At 51.2% G+C, this 13,284-nt stretch overlaps 1 protein-coding gene across 3 annotated transcripts in view; it reads right to left on the bottom strand.

Moving 5' to 3' along the window:
* Positions 1 to 10,594, bottom strand: part of PTPN21 (protein tyrosine phosphatase non-receptor type 21) — a 65,951-nt gene extending 55,357 nt beyond the window's left edge. For 2 of the 3 annotated variants that reach the window (XR_012247306.1, XM_073638232.1), the window contains exon 1: positions 10,085 to 10,594. The gene's annotated coding sequence lies outside the window, so the exon portion shown is untranslated. The remainder of the gene's footprint in view (positions 1 to 10,084) is intronic. The other variant, XM_073638233.1, reaches the window with a different exon arrangement.
* Between the last annotated feature and the right edge of the window lie 2,690 nt (positions 10,595 to 13,284).

Below are 13,284 nucleotides of genomic sequence, written 5' to 3'. Positions count from 1 at the left end.
CAATGTATCAGTCCTGGAGTATAGACAGCAGTACAGCGCGGTACAACGTATCAGTCCTGGAGTATAGACAGCGGTACAATGTATCAGTCTGGAGTATAGACAGCAGTACAGCGCGGTACAACGTATCAGTCCTGGAGTATAGACAGCGGTACAATGTATCAGTCCTGGAGTATAGACAGCAGTACAGCGCGGTACAACGTATCAGTCCTGCAGTATAGACAGCGGTACAATGTATCAGTCCTGGAGTATAGACAGCAGTACAGTGCGGTACAACGTATCAGTCCTGAGTATAGACAGCAGTACAGCGCGGAACAACGTATCAGTCCTGGAGTATAGACAGCAGTACAGCGCGGTACAATGTATCAGTCCTGGAGTATAGACAGCAGTACAGTGCGGTACAACGTATCAGTCCTGAGTATAGACAGCAGTACAGCGCGGAACAACGTATCAGTCCTGGAGTATAGACAGCAGTACAGCGCGGTACAATGTATCAGTCCTGGAGTATAGACAGCAGTACAGCGCGGTACAATGTATCAGTCCTGGAGTATAGACAGCAGTACAGCGCGGTACAACGTATCAGTCCTGGAGTATAGACAGCAGTACAGCGCGGAACAATGTATCAGTCCTGAGTATAGACAGCGGTACAGCGCGGTACAACGTATCCGTCCTGGAGTATAGACAGCAATACAGCGGGGTACAATGTATCAGTCCTGGAGTATAGACAGCAGTACAGCACGGTACAATTTATCAGTCCTGGAGTATAGACAGCGGTACAACGTATCAGTCCTGGAGTATAGACAGCGGTACAGCGCGGTACAACGTATCAGTCCTGGAGTATAGACAGCAATACAGCGGGGTACAACGTATCAGTCCTGGAGTATAGACAGCGGTACAACGTATCAGTCCTGAGTATAGACAGCAGTACAGTGCGGTACAACGCATCAGTCCTGGAGTATAGACAGCGGTACAGCGCGGTACAACGTATCAGTCCTGGAGTATAGACAGCGGTACAGCGCGGTACAACGTATCAGTCCTGGAGTATAGACAGCAGTACAGCGCGGTACAACGTATCAGTCCTGGAGTATAGACAGCGGTACAGCGCGGTACAACGTATCAGTCCTGAGTATAGACAGCGGTACAACGTATCAGTCCTGGAGTATAGACAGCAGTACAGCGCATCAGTCCTGGAGTATAGACAGCAGTACAGCGCGGTACAACGTATCAGTCCTGGAGTATAGACAGCAGTACAGCGCGGTACAACGTATCAGTCCTGGAGTATAGACAGCAGTACAGCGGGGTACAACGTATCAGTCCTGGAGTATAGACAGCAGTACAGCGCGGTACAACTTATCAGTCCTGGAGTATAGACAGCGGTACAACGTATCAGTCCTGGAGTATAGACAGCAGTACAGCGCGGTACAACGTATCAGTCCTGGAGTATAGACAGCAGTACAGCGCGGTACAACGTATCAGTCCTGGAGTATAGACAGCAGTACAGCGCGGTACAACGTATCAGTCCTGGAGTATAGACAGCGGTACAGCGCGGTACAACGTATCAGTCCTGGAGTATAGACAGCGGTACAACGTATCAGTCCTGGAGTATAGACAGCGGTACAGCGCGGTACAACGTATCAGTCCTGGAGTATAGACAGCGGTACAGCGCGGTACAACGTATCAGTCCTGGAGTATAGACAGCGGTACAACGTATCAGTCCTGGAGTATAGACAGCAGTACAGCGCATCAGTCCTGGAGTATAGACAGCAGTACAGCGCATCAGTCCTGGAGTATAGACAGCAGTACAGCGCGGTACAATGTATCAGTCCTGGAGTATAGACAGCAGTACAGCGCGGTACAACGTATCAGTCCTGGAGTATAGACAGCAGTACAGCGCATCAGTCCTGGAGTATAGACAGCAGTACAGCGCGGTACAACGTATCAGTCCTGGAGTATAGACAGCAGTACAACGTATCAGTCCTGGAGTATAGACAGCAGTACAGCGCGGTACAACGTATCAGTCCTGGAGTATAGACAGCGGTACAACGTATCAGTCCTGGAGTATAGACAGCAGTACAGTGCGGTACAACGTATCAGTCCTGGAGTATAGACAGCAGTACAGCGCGGTACAACGTATCAGTCCTGGAGTATAGACAGCGGTACAACGTATCAGTCCTGGAGTATAGACAGCAGTACAGCGCGGTACAACGTATCAGTCCTGGAGTATAGACAGCAGTGCAGCGCAGTACAACGTATCAGTCCTGGAGTATAGACAGCAGTACAGCGCGGTACAACGTATCAGTCCTGGAGTATAGACAGCGGTACAACGTATCAGTCCTGGAGTATAGACAGCGGTACAGCGGGGTACAACGTATCAGTCCTGGAGTATAGACAGCAGTGTAGCGCGGTACAACGTATCAGTCCTGGAGTATAGACAGCAATACAGCGCGGTACAACGTATCAGTCCTGAGTATAGACAGCAGTACAGCACGGTACAATGTATCAGTCCTGGAGTATAGACAGCAGTACAATGTATCAGTCCTGGAGTATAGACAGCAGTACAGCGCGGTACAACGTATCAGTCCTGGAGTATAGACAGCAGTACAGCGCGGTACAACGTATCAGTCCTGAGTATAGACAGCAGTACAGCGGGGTACAATGTATCAGTCCTGGAGTATAGACAGCAGTACAGCGCGGTACAACGTATCAGTCCTGGAGTATAGACAGCAGTACAGCGCGGAACAATGTATCAGTCCTGAGTATAGACAGCGGTACAGCGCGGTACAACGTATCAGTCCTGGAGTATAGACAGCAATACAGCGGGGTACAATGTATCAGTCCTGGAGTATAGACAGCAGTACAGCACGGTACAATTTATCAGTCCTGGACTATAGACAGCAGTACAATGTATCAGTCCTGGAGTATAGACAGCAGTACAGCGCGGTACAACGTATCAGTCCTGGAGTATAGACAGCGGTACAACGTATCAGTCCTGGAGTATAGACAGCAATACAGCGCGGTACAACGTATCAGTCCTGGAGTATAGACAGCAGTACAGCGCGGTACAACGTATCAGTCCTGGAGTATAGACAGCAATACAGCGCGGAACAACGTATCAGTCCTGGAGTATAGACAGCGGTACAACGTATCAGTCCTGGAGTATAGACAGCGGTACAACGTATCAGTCCTGGAGTATAGACAGCGGTACAGCGCGGTACAACGTATCAGTCCTGGAGTATAGACAGCAATACAGCGGGGTACAACGTATCAGTCCTGGAGTATAGACAGCGGTACAACGTATCAGTCCTGAGTATAGACAGCAGTACAGCGCGGTACAACGTATCAGTCCTGGAGTATAGACAGCGGTACAGCGCGGTACAACGTATCAGTCCTGGAGTATAGACAGCGGTACAGCGCGGTACAACGTATCAGTCCTGGAGTATAGACAGCGGTACAACGTATCAGTCCTGGAGTATAGACAGCGGTACAGCACGGTACAACGTATCAGTCCTGGAGTATAGACAGCGGTACAACGTATCAGTCCTGGAGTATAGACAGCAGTACAGCGCGGTACAACGTATCAGTCCTGGAGTATAGACAGCAGTACAGCGTGGTACAACGTATCAGTCCTGGAGTATAGACAGCGGTACAGCACGGTACAACGTATCAGTCCTGGAGTATAGACAGCGGTACAACGTATCAGTCCTGGAGTATAGACAGCAGTACAGCGCGGTACAACGTATCAGTCCTGGAGTATAGACAGCAGTACAGCGCGGTACAACGTATCAGTCCTGAGTATAGACAGCAGTACAGCGCGGTACAACGTATCAGTCCTGGAGTATAGACAGCGGTACAACGTATCAGTCCTGGAGTATAGACAGCAGTACAGCGCGGTACAACGTATCAGTCCTGGAGTATAGACAGCGGTACAGCGCGGTACAACGTATCAGTCCTGGAGTATAGACAGCGGTACAGCGCGGTACAACGTATCAGTCCTGGAGTATAGACAGCGCTACAGCGCGGTACAACGTATCAGTCCTGGAGTATAGACAGCGGTACAGCGCGGTACAACGTATCAGTCCTGGAGTATAGACAGCGGTACAACGTATCAGTCCTGGAGTATAGACAGCAGTACAGCGCGGTACAATGTATCAGTCCTGGAGTATAGACAGCAGTACAGCGCGGTACAACGTATCAGTCCTGGAGTATAGACAGCAGTACAGCGCATCAGTCCTGGAGTATAGACAGCAGTACAACGTATCAGTCCTGGAGTATAGACAGCAGTACAGCGCGGTACAACGTATCAGTCCTGGAGTATAGACAGCAGTACAGCGCGGAACAATGTATCAGTCCTGAGTATAGACAGCGGTACAGCGCGGTACAACGTATCCGTCCTGGAGTATAGACAGCAATACAGCGGGGTACAATGTATCAGTCCTGGAGTATAGACAGCAGTACAGCACGGTACAATTTATCAGTCCTGGAGTATAGACAGCGGTACAACGTATCAGTCCTGGAGTATAGACAGCGGTACAGCGCGGTACAACGTATCAGTCCTGGAGTATAGACAGCAATACAGCGGGGTACAACGTATCAGTCCTGGAGTATAGACAGCGGTACAACGTATCAGTCCTGAGTATAGACAGCAGTACAGTGCGGTACAACGCATCAGTCCTGGAGTATAGACAGCGGTACAGCGCGGTACAACGTATCAGTCCTGGAGTATAGACAGCGGTACAGCGCGGTACAACGTATCAGTCCTGGAGTATAGACAGCAGTACAGCGCGGTACAACGTATCAGTCCTGGAGTATAGACAGCGGTACAGCGCGGTACAACGTATCAGTCCTGAGTATAGACAGCGGTACAACGTATCAGTCCTGGAGTATAGACAGCAGTACAGCGCATCAGTCCTGGAGTATAGACAGCAGTACAGCGCGGTACAACGTATCAGTCCTGGAGTATAGACAGCAGTACAGCGCGGTACAACGTATCAGTCCTGGAGTATAGACAGCAGTACAGCGGGGTACAACGTATCAGTCCTGGAGTATAGACAGCAGTACAGCGCGGTACAACTTATCAGTCCTGGAGTATAGACAGCGGTACAACGTATCAGTCCTGGAGTATAGACAGCAGTACAGCGCGGTACAACGTATCAGTCCTGGAGTATAGACAGCAGTACAGCGCGGTACAACGTATCAGTCCTGGAGTATAGACAGCAGTACAGCGCGGTACAACGTATCAGTCCTGGAGTATAGACAGCGGTACAGCGCGGTACAACGTATCAGTCCTGGAGTATAGACAGCGGTACAGCGCGGTACAACGTATCAGTCCTGGAGTATAGACAGCGGTACAGCGCGGTACAACGTATCAGTCCTGGAGTATAGACAGCGGTACAACGTATCAGTCCTGGAGTATAGACAGCAGTACAGCGCATCAGTCCTGGAGTATAGACAGCAGTACAGCGCATCAGTCCTGGAGTATAGACAGCAGTACAGCGCGGTACAATGTATCAGTCCTGGAGTATAGACAGCAGTACAGCGCGGTACAACGTATCAGTCCTGGAGTATAGACAGCAGTACAGCGCATCAGTCCTGGAGTATAGACAGCAGTACAGCGCGGTACAACGTATCAGTCCTGGAGTATAGACAGCAGTACAACGTATCAGTCCTGGAGTATAGACAGCAGTACAGCGCGGTACAACGTATCAGTCCTGGAGTATAGACAGCGGTACAACGTATCAGTCCTGGAGTATAGACAGCAGTACAGTGCGGTACAACGTATCAGTCCTGGAGTATAGACAGCAGTACAGCGCGGTACAACGTATCAGTCCTGGAGTATAGACAGCAGTACAGCAGGGTACAACGTATCAGTCCTGGAGTATAGACAGCAGTACAGTGCGGTACAACGTATCAGTCCTGGAGTATAGACAGCAGTACAGCAGGGTACAACGTATCAGTCCTGGAGTATAGACAGCAGTACAGCGCGGTACAACGTATCAGTCCTGGAGTATAGACAGCGGTACAACGTATCAGTCCTGGAGTATAGACAGCAGTACAGCGCGGTACAACGTATCAGTCCTGGAGTATAGACAGCAGTGCAGCGCAGTACAACGTATCAGTCCTGGAGTATAGACAGCGGTACAACGTATCAGTCCTGAGTATAGACAGCAGTACAGCGCGGTACAACGTATCAGTCCTGGAGTATAGACAGCGGTACAACGTATCAGTCCTGGAGTATAGACAGCGGTACAGCGGGGTACAACGTATCAGTCCTGGAGTATAGACAGCAGTGTAGCGCGGTACAACGTATCAGTCCTGGAGTATAGACAGCAATACAGCGCGGTACAACGTATCAGTCCTGGAGTATAGACAGCAATACAGCGCGGTACAACGTATCAGTCCTGAGTATAGACAGCAGTACAGCACGGTACAATGTATCAGTCCTGGAGTATAGACAGCAGTACAATGTATCAGTCCTGGAGTATAGACAGCAGTACAGCGCGGTACAACGTATCAGTCCTGCAGTATAGACAGCAGTACAGCGCGGTACAACGTATCAGTCCTGAGTATAGACAGCAGTACAGCGGGGTACAATGTATCAGTCCTGGAGTATAGACAGCAGTACAGCGCGGTACAACGTATCAGTCCTGGAGTATAGACAGCAGTACAGCGCGGAACAATGTATCAGTCCTGAGTATAGACAGCGGTACAGCGCGGTACAACGTATCAGTCCTGGAGTATAGACAGCAATACAGCGGGGTACAATGTATCAGTCCTGGAGTATAGACAGCAGTACAGCACGGTACAATTTATCAGTCCTGGACTATAGACAGCAGTACAATGTATCAGTCCTGGAGTATAGACAGCAGTACAGCGCGGTACAACGTATCAGTCCTGGAGTATAGACAGCGGTACAACGTATCAGTCCTGGAGTATAGACAGCAATACAGCGCGGTACAACGTATCAGTCCTGGAGTATAGACAGCAGTACAGCGCGGTACAACGTATCATTCCTGGAGTATAGACAGCGGTACAGCGCGGAACAACGTATCAGTCCTGGAGTATAGACAGCGGTACAACGTATCAGTCCTGGAGTATAGACAGCGGGGTACAACGTATCAGTCCTGGAGTATAGACAGCGGTACAACGTATCAGTCCTGGAGTATAGACAGCGGTACAGCGCGGTACAACGTATCAGTCCTGGAGTATAGACAGCAATACAGCGGGGTACAACGTATCAGTCCTGGAGTATAGACAGCGGTACAACGTATCAGTCCTGAGTATAGACAGCAGTACAGCGCGGTACAACGTATCAGTCCTGGAGTATAGACAGCCGTACAGCGCGGTACAACGTATCAGTCCTGGAGTATAGACAGCGGTACAGCGCGGTACAACGTATCAGTCCTGGAGTATAGACAGCGGTACAACGTATCAGTCCTGGAGTATAGACAGCAGTACAGCGCGGTACAACGTATCAGTCCTGGAGTATAGACAGCAGTACAGCGTGGTACAACGTATCAGTCCTGGAGTATAGACAGCAGTACAGCGGGGTACAACGTATCAGTCCTGGAGTATAGACAGCGGTACAGCGCGGTACAACGTATCAGTCCTCGAGTATAGACAGCGGTACAATGTATCAGTCCTGGAGTATAGACAGCAGTACAGCGCGGTACAACGTATCAGTCCTGAGTATAGACAGCAGTACAGCGCGGTACAACGTATCAGTCCTGGAGTATAGACAGCGGTACAACGTATCAGTCCTGGAGTATAGACAGCAGTACAGCGCGGTACAACGTATCAGTCCTGGAGTATAGACAGCGGTACAGCGCGGTACAACGTATCAGTCCTGGAGTATAGACAGCGCTACAGCGCGGTACAACGTATCAGTCCTGGAGTATAGACAGCGGTACAGCGCGGTACAACGTATCAGTCCTGGAGTATAGACAGCGGTACAACGTATCAGTCCTGGAGTATAGACAGCAGTACAGCGCGGTACAATGTATCAGTCCTGGAGTATAGACAGCAGTACAGCGCGGTACAACGTATCAGTCCTGGAGTATAGACAGCAGTACAGCGCATCAGTCCTGGAGTATAGACAGCAGTACAACGTATCAGTCCTGGAGTATAGACAGCAGTACAGCAGGGTACAACGTATCAGTCCTGGAGTATAGACAGCAGTACAGCGCGGTACAACGTATCAGTCCTGGAGTATAGACAGCGGTACAACGTATCAGTCCTGGAGTATAGACAGCAGTACAGCGCGGTACAACGTATCAGTCCTGGAGTATAGACAGCAGTACAGCGCGGTACAACGTATCAGTCCTGAGTATAGACAGCAGTACAGCGCGGTACAACGTATCAGTCCTGGAGTATAGACAGCGGTACAACGTATCAGTCCTGGAGTATAGACAGCAGTACAGCGCGGTACAACGTATCAGTCCTGAAGATAGACAGCAGTACAGCGCGGTACAACGTATCAGTCCTGGAGTATAGACAGCAGTGCAGCGCGGTACAACGTATCAGTCCTGGAGTATAGACAGCGGTACAGCGCGGTACAACGTATCAGTCCTGGAGTATAGACAGCGGTACAACGTATCAGTCCTGGAGTATAGACAGCGGTACAGCGGGGTACAACGTATCAGTCCTGGAGTATAGACAGCAGTGTAGCGCGGTACAACGTATCAGTCCTGGAGTATAGACAGCAATACAGCGCGGTACAACGTATCAGTCCTGGAGTATAGACAGCAATACAGCGCGGTACAACGTATCAGTCCTGAGTATAGACAGCAGTACAGCACGGTACAATGTATCAGTCCTGGAGTATAGACAGCAGTACAGCGCGGTACAACGTATCAGTCCTGGAGTATAGACAGCAGTACAGCGCGGTACAACGTATCAGTCCTGGAGTATAGATAGCAGTACAGCGCGGTACAACGTATCAGTCCTGGAGTATAGACAGCAGTACAGCGCGGTACAACGTATCAGTCCTGGAGTATAGACAGCAGTACAGCGCGGTACAACGTATCAGTCCTGGAATCTAGACAGCAGTACAGCGCGGTACAACGTATCAGTCCTGGAGTCTAGACAGCAGTACAGCGCGGTACAACGTATCAGTCCTGGAGTCTAGACAGCAGTACAGCGCGGTACAACGTATCAGTCCTGGAGTATAGACAGCAGTACAGCGCGGTACAATGTATCAGTCCTGAGTATAGACAGCAGTACAGCGCGGTACAACGTATCAGTCCTGGAGTATAGACAGCAGTACAGCGCGGTACAACGTATCAGTCCTGGAGTATAGACAGCAGTACAGCGCGGTACAATGTATCAGTCCTGGAGTATAGACAGCAGTACAGCGCGGTACAACGTATCAGTCCTGGAGTATAGACAGCAGTACAGCGCGGTACAACGTATCAGTCCTGGAGTATAGACAGCAGTACAGCGCGGTACAACGTATCAGTCCTGGAATCTAGACAGCAATACAGCGCGGTACAACGTATCAGTCCTGGAGTCTAGACAGCAGTACAGCGCGGTACAACGTATCAGTCCTGGAGTCTAGACAGCAGTACAGCGCGGTACAACGTATCAGTCCTGGAGTCTAGACAGCAGTACAGCGCGGTACAACGTATCAGTCCTGGAGTCTAGACAGCAGTACAGCGCGGTACAACGTATCAGTCCTGGAGTATAGACAGCAGTACAGCGCGGTACAACGTATCAGTCCTGGAGTCTAGACAGCAGTACAGCGCGGTACAACGTATCAGTCCTGGAGTATAGACAGCAGTACAGCGCGGTACAACGTATCAGTCCTGGAGTACAGACAGCAGTACAGCGCGGTACAACGTATCAGTCCTGGAGTATAGACAGCAGTACAATGTATCAGTCCTGGAGTATAGACAGCAGTACAACGTATCAGTCCTGGAGTATAGACAGCAGTACAATGTATCAGTCCTGGAGTATAGACAGCAGTACAATGTATCAGTCCTGGAGTATAGACAGCAGTACAATGTATCAGTCCTGGAGTATAGACAGCAGTACAATGTATCAGTCCTGGAGTATAGACAGCAGTACAATGTATCAGTCTGTGAGTTCTCACCTGTTGTACAGATCCAGGGCACAGCTGCTGCTTCACTGCTTTGCTGTCAGTGATATAATCGTATCCTCCGTTCTCCACATTAACAGATGCAGCCTCCTATATACACAGTGCAGCCCCCCCTATATATGGTGCAGCCTCAACTATAATTGGTGTAGCCCCTCTATATACGGTACAGTCCACCTCTATACACAGTGCAGCCCCTCTATATACGGTGCAGTCCCCCCTATACTCAGGGCAGCCTCCTCTATATACTGTGCAGCCCCCTCTACACACACTGCAGACCCCTCAATACACGGTGTAGCCCCCTCTACACACACTGCAGCCCCCACAGTCCTCGCTCCCTGGCTCCTCTGCTCCCCACTTCCTGTCTGGAGCTGGCAAGCGGATCAGTGCGCGCTGTGATGAGGCTCTGCCTGGGTGTAAGAGCCCTCTGTAAAGTAGTCCGTGCCCTGTGGCTGCTGAGTGCCCGCTGTGGGGGCGGGGAGGCTGGCACTGATCGTGCACGGGGTGGAGGGAGGAGAGGTGTAGTCCCCGCGGAAGGACACGTGGGTGTGCAGGGGCTGCTGCTGCCCATGATGTCAGGGGGTTGGAATGCTGCTGGCAGTGAGGCTGTCAGTGCGGGGACAGCTGCGGGGAGCACAGAAATAGCGGAGACCCCCAGCATGGCAGACCACTGCAGCACGGCTCTGACAGCCTGCACCTGCTGGGACTTGTGGTGCTGTGGGGTGTCTGTACAATATAACTGGGCAGAGCAGCCTTCCAGGGTCTGGGGATGAGGGAGCAGGGATGGCACCTCGGCTTTTTTTTGGGGGGGAGTTTTTTTCGTTATTCTTTTCTTTCTCTGCTCGCTCTTCCCTCTATCGGGGTCGTCGTTATTTGTCGTCGTCGTTTGTTCTTTTCTCCAGGCCGAGTTATATCTTTGATTTCCTTCTTGTTCCCATAAAATGGATGAAATACGGGGAAAAAAAACTCCTACATAGACGGAAATGTTCGATTCCACTATTATTTTTGGGGGTTTTGTTTCCCCTGCGCTCATTGTGCTGTGATCACGGCGACACCAAACTTCTCAGCTTTTACTTAAGAATTTTTTTAATCAGTAAAATGTTTAAAAGTTTGCAAAAAAAAAACCAACAAAAAAAACCCTTTAATAATAATCTTAATTTATATAGCGCCAACATATTCCGCAGCGCTTTACAATCCAGAGGTTCATATAGAACAGTCATAAGTAACGTAATTAAAGATAATACAATAATTAAAGCAAAAATAACGACCCCTGCCCATAAGAGCTTACAATCTACAATGAGGTGGGGGTGACACAAAGTACAGAGGCTTATTTACAATGATGGTCCGGCCATCTTGAGATGATGAGGGATAGATGAAGGCTGCATGACCAGTCACTAGCCAGTATCTGTAGCTTTTGGATGCGGTGGAGTTTGGTGGAGAATTATGTTCAGAGAACTAGTGAATGGGCTATAAATATATAAAAAGGACTTTGATTAGGGAACGCGATAGGCCGCCCTAAACAGAGGGAGCGCCTAAAACTGTGTAAGTTGTGGTTCGCTGTAATTTCTTGGAGTAAAGCATCCCAAAGAATAGGTGCAGCTCGGGAGAAGTCTTGGAGCCGGGAGTGGGAGGTACGGGCCACCGGGATAGGACAGGCCAGCGGGATAGGACAGGTCGTCCGGATAGGACAGGCCGCCGGGATAGGACAGGCAGCGGGATAGGACAGGCCGCTGGGATAGGACAGGCCGCTGGGATAGGACAGGCCGCTGGGATAGGACAGGCCGCTGGGATAGGACAGACCGCCGGGATAGGACAGGCCAGCGGGATAGGACAGGCCAGCGGGATAGGACAGGCCAGCGGGATAGGACAGGCCAGCGGGATAGGACAGGCCAGCGGGATAGGACAGGCAGCGGGATAGGACAGGCAGCGGGATAGGACAGGCCAGCGGGATAGGATAGACCGCTGGGCTAGGACAGGCAGCGGGATAGGATAGACCGCTGGGTTAGGACAGGCAGCGGGATAGGACAGACCGCCGGGATAGGACAGGCCAGCGGGATAGGACAGGCCAGCGGGATAGGACAGGCTGTGGGATAGGACAGGCCGCCGGGATAGGACAGGCCGCCGGGATAGGACAGGCCGCCGGGATAGGACAGGCCGCTGGGATAGGACAGGCCGCTGGGATAGGACAGGCCGCTGGGATAGGACAGGCCGCCGGGATAGGACAGGCCAGCGGGATAGGACAGGCCAGCGGGATAGGACAGGCCAGCAGGATAGCACAGGCAGCGGGATAGGACAGGCCACCGGGATAGGACAGGCCAGCGGGATAGGACAGGCAGCGGGATAGGACAGGCAGCGGGATAGGACAGGCAGCTGAGATAGGACAGGCTGCTGGGATAGGACAGGCTGCTGGGATAGGACAGGCCAGCGGGATAGGATAGACCGCTGGGCTAGGACAGACCGCCGGGATAGGACAGGCCGCCGGGATAGGACAGACCGCCAGGATAGGACAGACCGCCAGGATAGGACAGGCCACAGGGATAGGACAGGCCACAGGGATAGGACAGGCCACAGGGATAGGACAGGCCACAGGGATAGGACAGGCCGCTGGGATAGGACAGGCCACAGGGATAGGACAGGCCGCTGGGATAGGACAGGCAGCGGGATAGGACAGGCCACCGGGATAGGACAGGCAGCGGGATAGGACAGGCCACAGGGATAGGACAGGCAGAGCGTAGCAGCCGATAACACATTGATCTCCACTTCTTCGCTGTGTATAGGCAATAACTGAGACGACACTGCTCACATAATCATGCTGAGAGCTTTGTCATCTTTGTCGCTGAATGTGAAGGACGCAGCAGCCAAAAACGAAGTCATCTTAGATGTTGCTCTGCATAGGCAGCAACTGAGCTGACAATGGCTGCGCTCTTCTCTCAGTCGCTCCTTGCCGCTGTGACTTGTAATGTTGTGGGAGGAGGGACAGAGGCTGCAGGGGGAGATGCCCCAAATTCAAGACAAGTGTCTCCTGTCAGAAAAAGAAAAAACACTAATCCAAAAACCTGATGACGTCAGACAGGTCTTCACACCATGAATAGAATGGAGCAGTGTGGGGCTGAGGACACACGGCACGTAGGGTCTGTCCGTGACCTTTTGTGTTAGTGGCAGCTTCTCCTCGTGGTCTCTGGTGTCTGCGCAGAGCA

The sequence above is a fragment of the Phyllobates terribilis genome, unplaced genomic scaffold, assembly GCF_046119375.1.
Source record: "Phyllobates terribilis strain yellow unplaced genomic scaffold, ASM4611937v1 Scaffold_7__3_contigs__length_470593459, whole genome shotgun sequence".
Classification (NCBI taxonomy): domain Eukaryota; kingdom Metazoa; phylum Chordata; class Amphibia; order Anura; family Dendrobatidae; genus Phyllobates; species Phyllobates terribilis.
This window is presented reverse-complemented; position numbering and strand designations above follow the sequence as displayed.